Source organism: Pogoniulus pusillus, chromosome 2 (assembly GCF_015220805.1).
Source record: "Pogoniulus pusillus isolate bPogPus1 chromosome 2, bPogPus1.pri, whole genome shotgun sequence".
NCBI lineage: Eukaryota > Metazoa > Chordata > Aves > Piciformes > Lybiidae > Pogoniulus > Pogoniulus pusillus.
The window spans coordinates 30,286,789-30,301,746 of NC_087265.1; the positions used below are offsets into that span (position 1 = coordinate 30,286,789).

The 14,958-nt window shown below is 44.8% G+C and overlaps 2 long non-coding RNA genes across 2 annotated transcripts in view; both read left to right on the forward strand.

Moving 5' to 3' along the window:
• LOC135183782 (uncharacterized) overlaps positions 1-14,958 on the forward strand; it is a 246,860-nt gene that overhangs the window by 122,820 nt on the left and 109,082 nt on the right. The window lies entirely within an intron of this gene.
• On the forward strand, positions 7,912-12,566 carry LOC135183775 (uncharacterized). Its single transcript, XR_010305717.1, has 2 exons — positions 7,912-7,958; positions 11,387-12,566. It is a non-coding gene; the product is annotated as an uncharacterized LOC135183775 (long non-coding RNA).

The following is a 14,958-nucleotide window of genomic DNA, read 5'->3' on the forward strand; positions in this document are numbered from 1 at the left end:
AGGCAGCTCCTGGAGAAAGTACACTGCAAGAAAAGGCAGGGGAAAGCCCAACCATACCAGGCTGTGCCAGGGAGAACAGCAGCCAGGCTGGGGCGGGGAAGGCAAGCCGTGCTGGGCTGGAACCTATGAAGAAACTAAACAGAGAATCAGTTTCTTCAGAAACTGAGCAGGGCTTGGAAAACAGACAGTTACAGTCATACGATTTTTCAAAACTTTTAAATCTTTAACAGCAAATTGTGAGATGGGGGGAGGGGGCCGCAGCCGGATGGCAGTGCGATAGAAGTCTCTCTTGTTGCCGACGTGGAGCAGCGCTCGCTGTGGGATCAGCTTCTCTAGCCCGACCCACTACGGTTCCAGGCGACGCCGAATGATCCGGCAGATCCGCTCCTTCCATTTGCCCAAATCCTCCACTCCCCCTTGCAAGCAAATTTCACTAGGCAAGTGAGAGCGAATTGTCGCTGTAGACGCCTCAGAGGAATGTAATTGACTGTTTAGCACTTCTGTAACATCTAGCACCTCACCAGCAGCTTCTTTTGTAGCTCGATCACTCCTTGATTGTTTTAAAGAATCTAACACAAGTCTTCAGATTGTTGAACAGGAGGTCTCTATCAGATCACCTCCCACGGCTGCTTCAAAAAATGTGCTTCCCATTTCTTTCCAAGTCCTCTCCTTAAAGGCAGATTGCGCATCTATCGTGATACCATTGTGTTCACACCAAATTAGCCAAGTTCTTAGCGTTCATGTTCTGCACTTTACATCTTTTTTCTAGTATCGTACTAAGAATCAATTACCAGGCAAGACCCTTCATGTCCTTTTTGTCCATGGCTTATTGAGTCCCACAAGGCTTTGCCTATTTGTTCCCAGGTGTCAAAAGCACTCACTGAGTCAGCAGCAAGCCCATGGTCTCAGCACCGTAATAATAATAATCTTCAGAGGGTATTATCCTCATACTTTGCCCCTCTCTTGGAGAGGCTATGCAAGAGGAGCCTCAAATATCATGCATTGCCCTTTAGTTACACTCTGCCCCATCTATGATCAGGTTACCCGCCTGGTGAGTGTGGGGAAGGCTGTGGATGTAGTCTACTTGGACTTCAGCAAAGCCTTTGACACTGTCTGCCACAAGAAGCTCCTAGCCAAGCTGGCAGCTCATGGTTTGGACAGATTCACTCTGTGCTGGATCAAGAACTGGCTGGATGGCAGAGCTCAGAGAGTGGTGGTGAATGGTGCCACATCCAGTTGGCAGCCAGGCACTAGTGGTGTGCCCCAAGGATCAGTGCTGGGCCCAGTCCTGATCAATATCTTTATTGATGACCTGGATGAGGGGATTGAGTCCAGCATCAGTAAGTTTGCAGATGACACCAAGCTAGGAGCAGGTGTTGATCTGTTGGAAGGTAGGAGAGCCCTGCAGAGGGACCTGGACAGGCTGGATGGGTGGGCAGAGGCCAATGGGATGAGATTTAACAAGGCCACGTGCAGGGTTCTGCACTTTGGCCACAACAACCCCAAGCAGCGCTATAGGCTGGGGACTGAGTGGCTGGAGAGCAGTCAGGAGGAAAGGGACCTGGGGGTACTGATAGACAGTAAGCTGAAGATGAGCCAGCAGTGTGCCCAGGTGGCCAAGAGAGCCAATGGCATCCTGGCCTGCATCAGGAACAGTGTGACCAGTAGGACAAGGGAAGTTATTCTGCCCCTGTACTCAGCACTGGTCAGACCACACCTTGAGTACTGTGTCCAGTTCTGGGCCCCTCAATTCAAGAAGGATGTTGAGGTGCTGGAACATGTCCAGAGAAGGGCAACGAAGCTGGTGAGGGGCCTGCAGCACAAATCCTATGAGGAGAGGTTGAGGGAGCTGGGGCTGTTTAGCCTGGAGAAGAGGAGGCTCAGGGGTGATCTTATTACTGTCTACAACTACCTGAAGGGGCATTGTAGCCAGGTGGGGGGTGGCCTCTTCTCCCAGGTAACCAGCAATAGAACAAGGGGACACAGTCTCAAGTTGTGCCAGGGTAGGTATAGGCTGGATATTAGGAAGAAGTTCTTCACAGAAAGAGTGATTTCCCATTGGAATGGGCTGCCAGGGAGGTGGTGGAGGCACCGTCCCTGGGGGTCTTCAAGAAAAGACTGGATGAGGCACTTAGTGCCATGGTCTAGTTGATTGGATAGGGCAGGGTGATAGGTTGGACTGGATGATCTTGGAGGTCTCTTCCAACCTGGTTGATTCTATGATTCTATGATCTCGCCCCTGGCTGCTCACCTCTCTTGGGTGCTTGCTGCAATGATTCAGCTTCTATCTTATCACGCAGTGCCACACACTGTGTCCTGGTCAAAGTCCCACCACACCATCTGCTAGCCAGGGCTCCTTCACCTGCAGTGGTCATCCTCTTGGTGCAAATTTTCCTTCAGGATAGCGTCACGGGTCACCACTCGTGTGCAGACTAGTACAGACTCCACACAATTCAATGTGAATCCAGCTGGAGACATTTATTGCTGGCTATGCCTCTGTTTATATAGTCTTGAGCATAGAGCACAGGCTTACACCTTAGCATAATCTAGATGAGTACAGTCCAGTCTTTTACATGCATCACCTCTTGTTCTTCCCCTGGGCCAGATGTCCCTCTCTCTTTCCTGCTCCATGGAAGGCATCCTGTGGGAATGAAAGTCATCCTGAACAACCAGCAGTGGGTAGTAATCAGAGGGATGAATTACCTTGGGCAGCCTCCTTGCAATATCCCATACCTGGGACCCAAGGAGGCAACAGACCTCTCTGTGTGATGGGTCTGGATGATACACAGGGTCCTCTGTCCCCTTCAGAAGGGAATCACCATGTACTATTACCCTTCTTTTCTTTTTAATACCAGTGGTTGTAATGTAGGGGGCTCTTGCCCTAGACTTTGGTGACACCTCTAAGCTGTCCACTCCTGAAGTCCTGTACCTATTGTACAATGTCAGCTGGGTAGGTGAGGTGTCTGAGGAGGTGCTTGCTTACCTCTTCGAGGAGGGACCTTTTTCCATTCACCCTTGTCCCTTATGTCCCCTCCTTTTGTCTGGTGACAGGACGAGAAGGGCTTCTCCTCTGCTTGTAGAGCCTTTTCCTGCTGCCTTGGCCCCAGAGTGTGGTTCCACTAATCTATCTCACTTTCACGCTCCCTGATTGTTCTCAGTCTCTCCAGCTCCTCTTTCAGTTCAACCACCTGCCTGAGCAGGTCGTTTATTTGATCACAGTGTGCACAACGCTGTCTCTGACTCCTAGTTCAAGCGCCAGACTCAGGCACTTGCTGCAGCCAGAAACCTGCACAGCTGCATGTTTGTGTGGGAGCACGGTCTGAATTCTTTCACCCTGTGCCTCTTGGCCGCACTGTGACCATGATCTTCTCTCTGCCCAGGAAGGAACCGACCACTGCTACTTTCCACTCACCCCTCTCCCTCACTCCTACACACAGCTGTTCCTCTCCTCCTCCTAAAGGCCGCCCTAGAGGCGTGAACTTCTGTAGTGCACTGGCAGAGGCCCAGGGCCCAGCCCAATAAACTTCAAACAGCTGCAGCACCCCTCAGGGTATAGTCAATCACCGTTGCCCTTCGGCAGTGTTTATAGCTCTCGCTGGGATGCGGTGAGACAGCTCTGGGGCTGCCCCTCTAGAGCAGCGGTTTGCTGCTGGGCTCGCCCGCGGGAACCGCAGCAACGCCCCAGCTGCGTCAGTGCCTCACGGGGGTGCGTGAGGGAGCCTGCTCCAGTGCCCCTGCGCCCCTCGCTCTGGGTGCCTGCGCCGCTCCAGTGCCCCTGCGCCCCTCTCTATATGTGCCTGCGCCGCTCCAGCGCCCCTGCGCCCCTCGCTCTGGGTGCCTGCGCCGCTCCAGCGCCCCTGCGCCCCTCGCTCTGGGTGCCTGCGCCGCTCCAGCGCCCCTGCGCCCCTCGCTCTGGGTGCCTGCGCCGCTCCAGCGCCCCTGCGCCCCTCGCTCTGGGTGCCTGCGCCTCTCCAGCGCCCCTGCGCCCCTCGCTCTGGGTGCCTGCGCCGCTCCAGCGCCCCTGCGCCCCTCGCTCTGGGTGCCTGCGCCGCTCCAGCGCCCCTGCGCCCCTCGCTCTGGGTGCCTGCGCCGCTCCAGCGCCCCTGCGCCCCTCGCTCTGGGTGCCTGCGCCGCTCCTGCGCCCCTCGCTCTGGGTGCCTGCGCCGCTCCAGCGCCCCTGCGCCCCTCCCTCTGGGTGCCTGCGCCGCTCCAGCGCCCCTGCGCCCCTCGCTCTGGGTGCCTGCGCCGCTCCAGCGCCCCTGCGCCCCTCCCTCTGGGTGCCTGCGCCGCTCCAGCGCCCCTGCGCCCCTCGCTCTGGGTGCCTGCGCCGCTCCAGTGCCCCTGCGCCCCTCTCTCTGGGTGCCTGCGCCGTCCCTGCGCCCCTCTCTCTGGGTGCCTGCGCCGCCCCTGCGCCCCTCGCTCTGGGTGCCTGCGCCGCTTCAGTGCCCCTGCGCCCCTCTCTCTGGGTGCCTGCGCCGCCCCTGCGCCCCTCTCTCTGGGTGCCTGCGCCGCTCCAGCGCCCCTGCGCCCCTCGCTCTGGTTGCCTGCGCCGTTCCAGTGCCCCTGCGCCCCTCGCTCTGGGTGCCTGCGCCGCTCCAGTGCCCCTGCGCCCCTCTCTATATGTGCCTGCGCCGCTCCAGCGCCCCTGCGCCCCTCTCTCTGGGTGCCTGCGCCGCTCCAGCGCCCCTGCGCCCCTCGCTCTGGGTGCCTGCGCCGCTCCAGCGCCCCTGCGCCCCTCGCTCTGGTTGCCTGCGCCGCTCCAGTGCCCCTGCGCCCCTCGCTCTGGGTGCCTGCGCTTTGGCAAGTGCCCTTCGCCTGGAAAGCAAAGCCGTTAGTTACCGGGGCTGGCCTTGGTGCCGGAGCTGGTCCCCGTGCTGCTGGCTCTCCGGAATGGCGGCTTGCCGCTGGCTTGCCCGCGTTTGTATCTGTGAGCAGCACAGACCCCCCTGGCCTTTCCATAAGTTACTGACTGTCCGGAGTTAGAGCATTAGTAGGTGCTGTCTGGTCTGAGCTGTCCTTTTAGTGTGTGAACTTTCCATTTGTAGGGTGTTTTTAATTTTAAAAAATCACCTCTGCGTTGCTTTGTTTATTGTAACGATGTCTTTTCTAAATATGTTTTGAGTAGATCTCTGTGCATAGTTTTAGGAATCAGGATGTAGTGTTCTTCAACTGCCTAGTTGTAACAAAATATTTTCCCAACCTTTCCAGTAGTCCGAAGCAAGAATTGAATGAAAAGTTTATATTTAAGACTAGACCACAGCTAAAGAAAATTAAAGAATTATGATATTCTCTGTCAAGACCTTTGAAGATACCATCTAAAACGTTTTTTAACTACTTGGCCTTATCATCTAAAGGCAGTTATCATCTACTCTTCCCAAACAGTTAAAAGATACAGTCTTAAAGGCTTGGAGTAATCCCAAATATACGGTGAATCAATTTATGGGAAAAATATCTCTTGGATCAGTAGTTAAAACTTTATTACAGATGGCTCAGATAGTGGTCTTGATTTATTCCCCACATCTTCTGCAGTGACATGAGTGAATTGTATACAGAAAGGCCACATCATACTTACTACAGAATAAAAGGCAAATAGGAAAGGTGGCTGCTTCTTCATGGGCCAAACACTCTTCCTTTTTCAGCAGAAGAGAGGATACAAAACTAAAATAAGGTTCTTTTTAGGTTGTTGCCACAAGTTGACGAGACGTATTTGTACTTAGGATGTGCCTGGAGGTAGTTCCTATAATTGCCTTTTATACATACCAAAGAAAGTTGTTTGTTTCACCTGATGACAATACTTGGCTAGGTGCCCCCCCTAAAACCATTGGGCACGAATTTACATCATGCAAGGCAAAGTGAAGGAAGATCTTCATTATTTCAATTTGCCTATATCCTACAAAATATGCTTAGAACTAAAAGTGCCTTGCACATTTGGAAGCTGAAAGCCTTTCTTTTACTGTGAGGCACCTCGATATTTGCACTATATGTATTTTTCACAGGGAAAATCACATATTTTCAAAACATTTTAAAAATCACATTTAAAAAGCCTCCTATAACCATCATCATTTTTCCACAGTTCTATGAGGGGAATGCATGACAATCCATGTGGAATTCTTCTAAGAAACAAATAGTCTATTTTAAATTAAAATTCAAAGTAAGAATGTAGTAGGATTATAAGTGGGTTTCAGAGTTTTATTTCTGATTTTTAGGAATTAATTGAGGCTGTTCAGCCTGGAGTACAGAATGTTCCAGGGACACCTTACAGCTGCATTTCAATATCTGAAGGGGAGCTACCGGCCAGGGAAGGACTGTTTAGACAATAACAATAGGATAAGGGGCAATGGTTTTAAACTGGAACAGGGTAGATTAGGTTGAACATAAGGAAGAAGTTCTTTACACTGAGAGTGGTGAAATACTGGAACAGGTTCCCTAGGGATGTGTCTGAGAACATTTGAGATCAGACTGCAGGCAGTTGAGATCAGGCCCTGGGTAGCCTCATGCAGTTGGAGGTGTCCCTGATCACTGCAGGGCATTTGAACAAGATGACTTTTGATGGTCCCTTCCAATCCAATGCAATCTGTGAATCACACTTTCTGATGCACTGTCTTGATTAGAAGGTTTTATCTAATAGGGAGAAATTAATGAAAAAGTCAGAACTTAGCAAATTCTCATTGTCTGTATTTTACATGGTTGAATTTGTAAAGTATCACTGAATTAGAACTGGTTAAAATATTTCTCTTGCGTACTCACTGCATACATGAGAAGTGTTGCAGAAACAATTTGTCGAAGTCTTTTCCAGTTTCTCCTGACATTTGATAGAGTTCTCTTGACTTTCGAATTGCCAAGGTGGGGATCCTTGGATCAAATCCATTTTCTGTCTTGACCTTTTTAAAAATATCTGTGCTTTAGCATTTGTAATATCAGACGTTGCAAAATAAACCAACGCTCTGTGAGGATGGAGAAGTCTACCTGTAATGCAAACTGCCTCTCAAACCTGTGGCTGACTCATGAGCTGAAGCACGAAGGTGTAGGGTACAATTTTTAACCTATTGTGTTTTTAGAAAGAAATAAAGTGATTGAATGGCATAATGTGACATTAATGCCCATATCAGTTAATGAAATAAATGTGATGCTATTATTCATGGTATGTTAAGAATAAAAATAATTGACATTGTATGCATAAAATAGACATGAATAATGGCAGAACCTATTAGGCTCTAACTTCAAAAATATCTAGCAATTATGCAACTTAAATTAGCAATCTTAACTTACTCATGTATTTACATATTAATGGTTCTAAGTGGTAATTGTAATTGTATCTCATCAGTGCTTCCTTTGACCCTCATTTTTCAAATAAGAAATATGAAATTCCATTTAGTAACATTAATAGTAGAAAGTTAATTTAAGGCGATATATCATCAATTAGCAAACCCCCCACATGTCTCAGTATTTTCACCTGATGCTTACTTGAAGAAAAAAAAAAGTTATTTTATGTGTGTCTGAATTAGAGGATATCATCTTATGCACATATGATGGGACTGAGAAATAATGTATTAGATTTCCTGGCCTTGACGCAGTAAAATGTCACAGAATCTCACAGAATCACAGAATGTTAGGGGCTGGAAAGGATCTTGAAAGCTCATCCAATCCAAGTTCCGTTTCAGAGCAGGACCACCTTTTTTTTTTTTTTTTTTAACTCCCTTCTTTCCTCCCCCCCTGCATTTTCCTCTATTTCATCTCCATCCTTTCAGCACCACCTCCACTTTCCCACCCCACATTTTCCCCCTATTTGCCTCCAAACTCAGAGCACCTGGGTTCTGTTGGAGTCTCCTCCCACCCCAGGTGTGACCACTTTGCCCTCCCTGCCCACTCGCCTTTATAAATCTCCCCCACGAAAGGCAGAAACCCTCATTTTGCTTAACTGGGCAGAGAGATCAGAGATCTTCCTTCTATCATCACTGGTGAGTCACTATGGTACATACTGGGTGAATGGGAAGGTGACGAAGTCTGGGGGTCCTAGTGCCCCCTCCCTCTCCCAGCTAGGCAGCTTAGAGAGTTGCTGGTCACTTTAACATCACCTGTGGGTGCTGACTTGGCCTCTTTACTTAGGCTGAGGTTCTCTGTTTAGGTGCTTCTTTCTGCTTTCTTGTGAAACTGTAAAAATGCCAGGAGTGAATCTGTGAACCATTTTGAGAAGCATTGAATTAACATGGAGGAAGTGTCTGAGAATCCTTCTTCTTCAAGCAGGTTCATTAACTTTCCAGTTATGTGGCAGCTTTGGAGCTTTTGAGTAGGATGAGTTTGTAGACCTGCCTTCACAGGTACTGTTTCGTACCTGTTGACTTTTCTAGACCAGTCATGTGTGATTGATCAAGGTTAAAGAGCTCTGCAACATACAGAGCCAGCATCTTTTCACTGGGAAAGCCTATATCTCTAACAGTGCTGGTCTTTACATCTCAGCTTTCTTTTTGGGGGGGTTTATGCAGCTAAATGCTCTTACAAGCAAACAAAAAGCACTTGCAGGTAATTAATGCACCTAGTTTATTTTTGTGCCATACCTTACAGAAGGATTCTCCTGACTCATTCTCCTTCCTGGGGAGTGACATACCCATGGCTTTTGTGCAGCATAGATCAGGATTAGAAAGCAGCATTTGCATCTAGCCAATAGGTCTTTACTCATCAAATCAACAAATGGAGCTAATGTAGAATAATAATGTGTGAAGTTGCTTTCAAGTACTGAAGATGGAAATAAATTTTACATAGTGAGCTGCTCTTGTAAGTAAAAAATAAAATACAAAAGCCATTAAAAACTAAATGCCTCTTATTCATCATGTCAGTGAGACTATCATCATCATCACTTACAGGACATTCATGATATTTTGGACTGCAAATGTTACTGCTGTCCGTAAAAGCAAGAGTGGCTTTTGTTATTTCCTTAAATGCCAGCCATGTAAATAATGTCTCTTTTTTTAATGTCTTTTTCAAAGGCCACATTTCCAAGTATTCTACTTTTCTTTGAAAAGCACTTACATTGTGAGAATTTGTCGATGCTAGTAATGTTATTAAGTTGCCAACTGTAGAACATACTACAAAGACAGCTTGAAGAAAACAGGAATGATTGTTTTTAATCTGAATTTTCCCTGGTTATTTGTGTAAATCCTGGACTATGTGGTGTTTTCTGCCTCTGTAAGGTGTGTTGTTGATAGAATGGGAAGTGGAACCTGGAAATACTTTGACAGAAGCTTCAAATCTTCATGCTTGAAGGTTTTAAAGATGAGTTTGGAATCGGTTTGAGATCTGCCATCAACAGCAGAATAAGGTGGTAGAGTTTTAAGGTGTAATTAATACATTTCTGTGTGAAAATTAGTTTATCCACAGCCTGATCACTTAGCTGAGAGATGAGGATGCTCTGCTCTCCTACACTGCAAGTGTGGAAAAGGCCGTCCAGTGCTCGATATGTGTTGTTGTAGTCTGTCAAGTTTCTCAGTTCAGTTTCTAGGAGGATTTTGGGTTTCTTCTGACAGGTGATGATTAATTCAGATTGTAACATCCTTTGAAAAATCTCAGGACCTTGTTTATCGCTAATATTGACACTGGCTGTAATCAGCAGATTGATTAGTGAATAGAATATTGGGTAGCAAGATTAGTACGACATAATGAGCCAATGTACTGCTGCTACCACCATGAATGATGACAATGTGCAGGGAATATATTAAAGGGAGCAAAGCTTCCCATGACTACGACAATGTTGCATCAAGATACGTCTCCAAAATGACACCGTCTTGAGAGTTGATGAAAACTGGAGGCAGACTAAGGAAGTTTTCTACTGGCCTTTATCTTTACATGTTGATCTAGCAGCCAAAACGAATTACAGTGATACTTTGAAATAGCTCTGGGATACACAGCTAGCAGAATGAATGATGTAACTGTTAGTGCAAGGCTTTGCAACTTTCAGAAGTGACTTGCAGGTAATTAGCCTGACTCAACTCAACTGAGTTTTCAGGAACAAAATAGCATAAATTTGGATGGAGGGTTTCTGATTTTCTTTCTTTATATATATAGCAAATTCAGCATAGACAGTGTTTGCATATTAAAGAGAGGTGTAAAAAACTAAATTGGGCAAATAAGCCTTATTCATGGGGGAAAATTTTGAAGGTAAATTTAACTTATTGAGTCAAATTCAAAGTTATTTTCATATTTTAAAGTGGCTTCATGTCAATAGTTACTTTACTTTTTAGTTTAGCTACCTCAGTTCTTATAACCAGCATGAACTTTATGCTTTCAGGAAACCAAGCTTTTCTTCATTCAGGTGTGAAGTATACTCTTAGACGTGCAAAGCTGAGGACACTGAGCCAGCCCTGTGGTGTCACAGCTGAGCACTGTTACTTCATGTAGAAATGTTTTTTTTCTGCGCCTGCTTTCCCTGATGATTAGGGCAGTACAGTGACTCTTCAGATAAAGTATGATGTACTTTTGCTGAGGAGAGGTTAGCAGGAGGGTCATGTGTTTGTGTAAAACTGCCACTACTTGAAATATTGTGTGATGGTTTGGGGGTTACCCCGCCCCTCCCACACTTTTGAATTTGCCCCAGCTAACTCAGACGGACCCTGGGAATATAGATGAAGCAATTTATTTACAGCTAGCAGAATTTACAAGCAGCTATTTACAATATATACAGTTATATACAATTATATACAGAAATATACAAAGGATAAACAATACAAAAGCACAACTCCCCTCCCAGAAACCTGAGTCCCCAGGAGGGGCTCTCAAACCACCCCAACACCTCCCCCCGGCCCTCTCAACCTTACCCCAGTTCTCAGGAAGAAAAGAGGTGCAGCCAAGAGGTTAGGGAGCAGGGTTAGTGGGAGCAGGGTTAATGAGATGTGACCAGGTCTAAGGCAAAAGCAAGAGTGAGAAACAAAATGGAGAAAAAGACTTTCTTCTTCCCAGAGCTCTCAGCGAGACTGTGAGAGAAGTTGACATCAATTGTTTTTCATTTCACTGCCCGTTATCTAGTTCTTCTACCAAAACATTCTAGCTTGCTTCAAACTAGCACATATTGCCAGGCAGAAACGTTCAAATGAGGTGGAATGGGACCTGCTATCCCCTAAGTGATTCGGGGGATTCTGTGCATCTGGTGATGAACTGGTTAATGCCACAGCCCCAGTGCAGAATAACCTCAATGTAAGATCTCAACGTTACTGCTCAACAGAGCATTTAGCAGTCTTGTCCCTGTGGCTATGGAGACAGCAACATTTAACTACCAAGACTGATGCTTCCCATAAAAAATTAGGGTGTTTTGTTGTAGTATTAAGGAAATATATCCATGCAGTGGTTGTTTCCGCTTTCCTCTGCAATGCTTTTTTTTTGTTCCTGCCCTTGACAGGTGCTTCTGGTCACAGTACCTTAAATGGATTCTATTGAATGGTCCCTTTTGGGGATGCTGTTTCTTTAGCAAAGAGAAGGTGCCTCTGCATCAGAAAGGCAAGAAAAGGAAACAGAGCAGAAGAAGCGATAGACCTTTCTCCTGAATAGTGTGAACAAGCAGAATCTATGCAGAAGAAGAGGAAGGAAGATGAAGTTTTAGGGAAAAAAAACCCCAAGGACAAGCACATAATCTGCAGAGTCTGTGAAAAGAACTAGGCAGACATTGGTGTAGGGGAACATAGCAGTATTTATTGACTTCTGGGAAAGCAAAAAAGTTCAGGCTCTGAAACAGATTGTTCTAAGAAAGGGAACATATTGATTGTTGGAAAGTAGATAACTGATGCTGGAGGAAGGGAATTTGCATGTACAGCCACAGCATGCAAAAATAAAACGTGTGCTGGCAAATGCAGACATTTTGAATATGCAGATGTGACTATGCATATACATGTACAAGTGTTTGGTATGCCATAAATCTCTGAGTAAATTTTGCAGGTCCATTTTCTGTTGCTCCTAATACAAAATTATCTTGAGAGGAGCTTGATGGGGGAGCGAGCAGTGAGAGGGGAAGTCTATGTGGCACTTTAAAACGAGGAACATGCTGTAATTACATTAAAACCAAGCATTACGGGGAGGAAATGCAAAGTTATGATTACTATTAAAAGAGACCCAAGCATGTTAATTTATTAATATTAGCAGTTTAAAGCATCTAAACCCCTAGGTACTGACATAAAATTCTGCTATAAAATTATGATTAAGGCATTTTCCTGTTTGTGGCCTCAAATTAGTTTAATTTTAAAGATGCTTTTTCCCGGCATGATGCCACTTCAGGAAGGAAAAGTCATTCAGTCTGCATTAATAACTTCACAGGAGTGGCATAAAGCAGAGGATTTCATTGGTAAAGTTAGTTTCTGAGTTTCCTAATGGATTACTTTGCTCATGATTTGAGAGCTGACCATTTTTGGTGCTATTTTTATCTCTTAACCTTTCATATTTCATTATTTTATCTATGTTTGAGTATAAAATATTGAATGAAATGTATTTTAGTGGAGATCCAGAATGGAAGGCAGAACTGTTAGAACTGAGCTATGTGACTATTTTCACCCTTCATTTAATTAAAAAACCCAAAATTTTAGTAGAAATATTTATTCAGTTGGAAAAGTCCTTAATCCTCTACATAAATTTTAATATTTTTACCTTGAAGTTCAAAGCAATTTCCCAGCCTTATGTTGAAGTTATTAGTGTTTGAGGCCATAAGGTGTATGTTAAGTGCTCTTCAACTTCTGCTGACAGTTATTCCAGGAAATACAACAAAAGTGGTCATTTCCCCCCTTTTTAACCATTAAAGAAAGAAATAGACACGTTTTAGCTCTTACTTCTCTCTTTGTGACACAGTTGTCATAACTGTGGATGGCAAAATTACTTACTCTGCATTAGTGGTAATAAAAACATGGCACTTGAACATTTCTGTACAAGGCAATACCTGAATGAGCTGAAAAGAAAACTAAAATCCTGCTTGTAGGAAGACTTAAAAATAGAAGATCATTTATCATGCTGTAAGTAGGGGAATATTCATATTGAAATAAGAAAACTGAAAATGAGTAAGTATAACAAATTAGATTATATTCTTAATGTTAATTTGTGTTTTAAACTGGTGCTTAGAATCTGGAGTCGAATACTTAACCATACCAAATAGGAGCATAATTCTAATTCATCAGTGGAACTTCAATATGAAGTTATTAAAGAGCCTTATATATATTACAGTATGTGCTGCAAATGGTTAGAAGGTTGGCTTTCATTTCCCACTTTTGAAGAGTCAGCTTTCAGCTCTTGGATCACAACTGTAGCTCCATCCATGTTCAGGCATAAGTTCGCAGTGCCACTCAGAGGAATGGATGCTTCTCTCCCCTTTCCTTTTCCTGACAGTTGTGGTACGTAGATACTTTGTGAGCCAGCCTAGGCAACTACTTCATGTAAAATCCACTCTGGAAAATGGAAGTTACTTTTTAACTCTGTTTCCCGCTTCAGTCACAAGGTTGGTTGTGCTGGTGAAATGGAGAGGAGTAGAAACACATTTGTAGGTGTGGGCTGGAGAGCAGAACCACCATTCGTGTCAGCAGCACACTTGCTGCTGGGATAAATAACCTTTAGAACTGACAAGAAAGTGAAACTGGTTCAACAGCTAATTGTACCTACAAGGTGTGATTTTTGCCCTCCTATTTCCTCTTCCTGCTTGTCCCTTGCCACATTCTCTCTCTGCTTCCTTGAGCTGTTTGTGATCTTACCTGATATGTCAATGAGCCAGTTCAAGAAAAACTAACCCAAATAAGCAAAAAGGCATGTGTGTGGTTGGTTGTGTTCCTTTTGCTTTTGACCCTTTAGCATGAATATGGTATAAGAGAAGGGGCAGGAATCAGGAGGTGTAAGAAGGACTGGGTGCTGCCTTGTTGGGTGTGGCTAAAGATTGCATTAGCCATATCACCTGACAGCAGTCATAGCCAGAGGAAATAACTTGAGTGGAACATATAAAATGCAAAATGAGGATGATGTTAAATTCAGAAATCAACAGCAAGATAAGGCAGGGATTTCCTGAGGATGTTAGATGCTAAGCCTCCCATTGAAATTCAAATGAGTTTCATCATTTACTTCCCATAGGCTCTTTGGAAAAGTTGAGATTAAATTCTTTAACTCTTTTATTATAATTACTAAAAGCTTAATAAAACATTATGTGTTTTGGATGAAACGCTCTCTCAGTGGAAAACAAAGTTGAGAATTTTACTTCTCCAAGGCCAGCATTTACCATAGTGGCTTTAATGAACCCATTGGTTATATTGCATGCTATGAGGCTACTATGTTCTTCAGAAGAAAACCACAACTTTCATTAGAGCAAAGCAAATATGTTTAGCACTTTCATGAAAACAGAATAACACTTTGGAAGTAACAAGGATGTCAATTGATTTAATGGATGATAAGAGGTAATGCAGACAATTGTGAGACTTCAGAAATCCAATTATTTCTATTAATATCCTTGCATTAAAGAGCCATATTTCAGTGCTGTCCCATGCCTCGCTTGTCTAGCTGCCTGTTATCAAACTGAAGCCCTTAAAATCTCCTGTTTGCATTTTAATTGGCTTTGGGAATAAGCAGGAAGAGAATAACAGAAATATGTAGCAATGCTTTTGAGAGTCTGGAAGCATTTAACAGGCGTGTAACAGACTCTTTCCCACTAACATAAACTGCTTTTGATTCACTTGTCTGAGATGTCTGAATCCTTTGTCTCATTATTTAAAAGAGGGGGAAGCAGAGATTTTAATTCTGAACATGCTCTCTATGTAATTCAGTGTTAATATTGCAGTTGGAGTCTGAAATTATACTCGCTAAGTCCTGCCTATATTTCAAGACAGCATGCTAAAGTGGAGAATTTAATTCATATAAACATTGAGAAATGCAAGAGGCAGCAGACAAAAGCCTGCAGGCAGAGGTGAGCAGATTTCCCTGGCTCATGGGACACTGCTCCTACAATGCATGATCCTA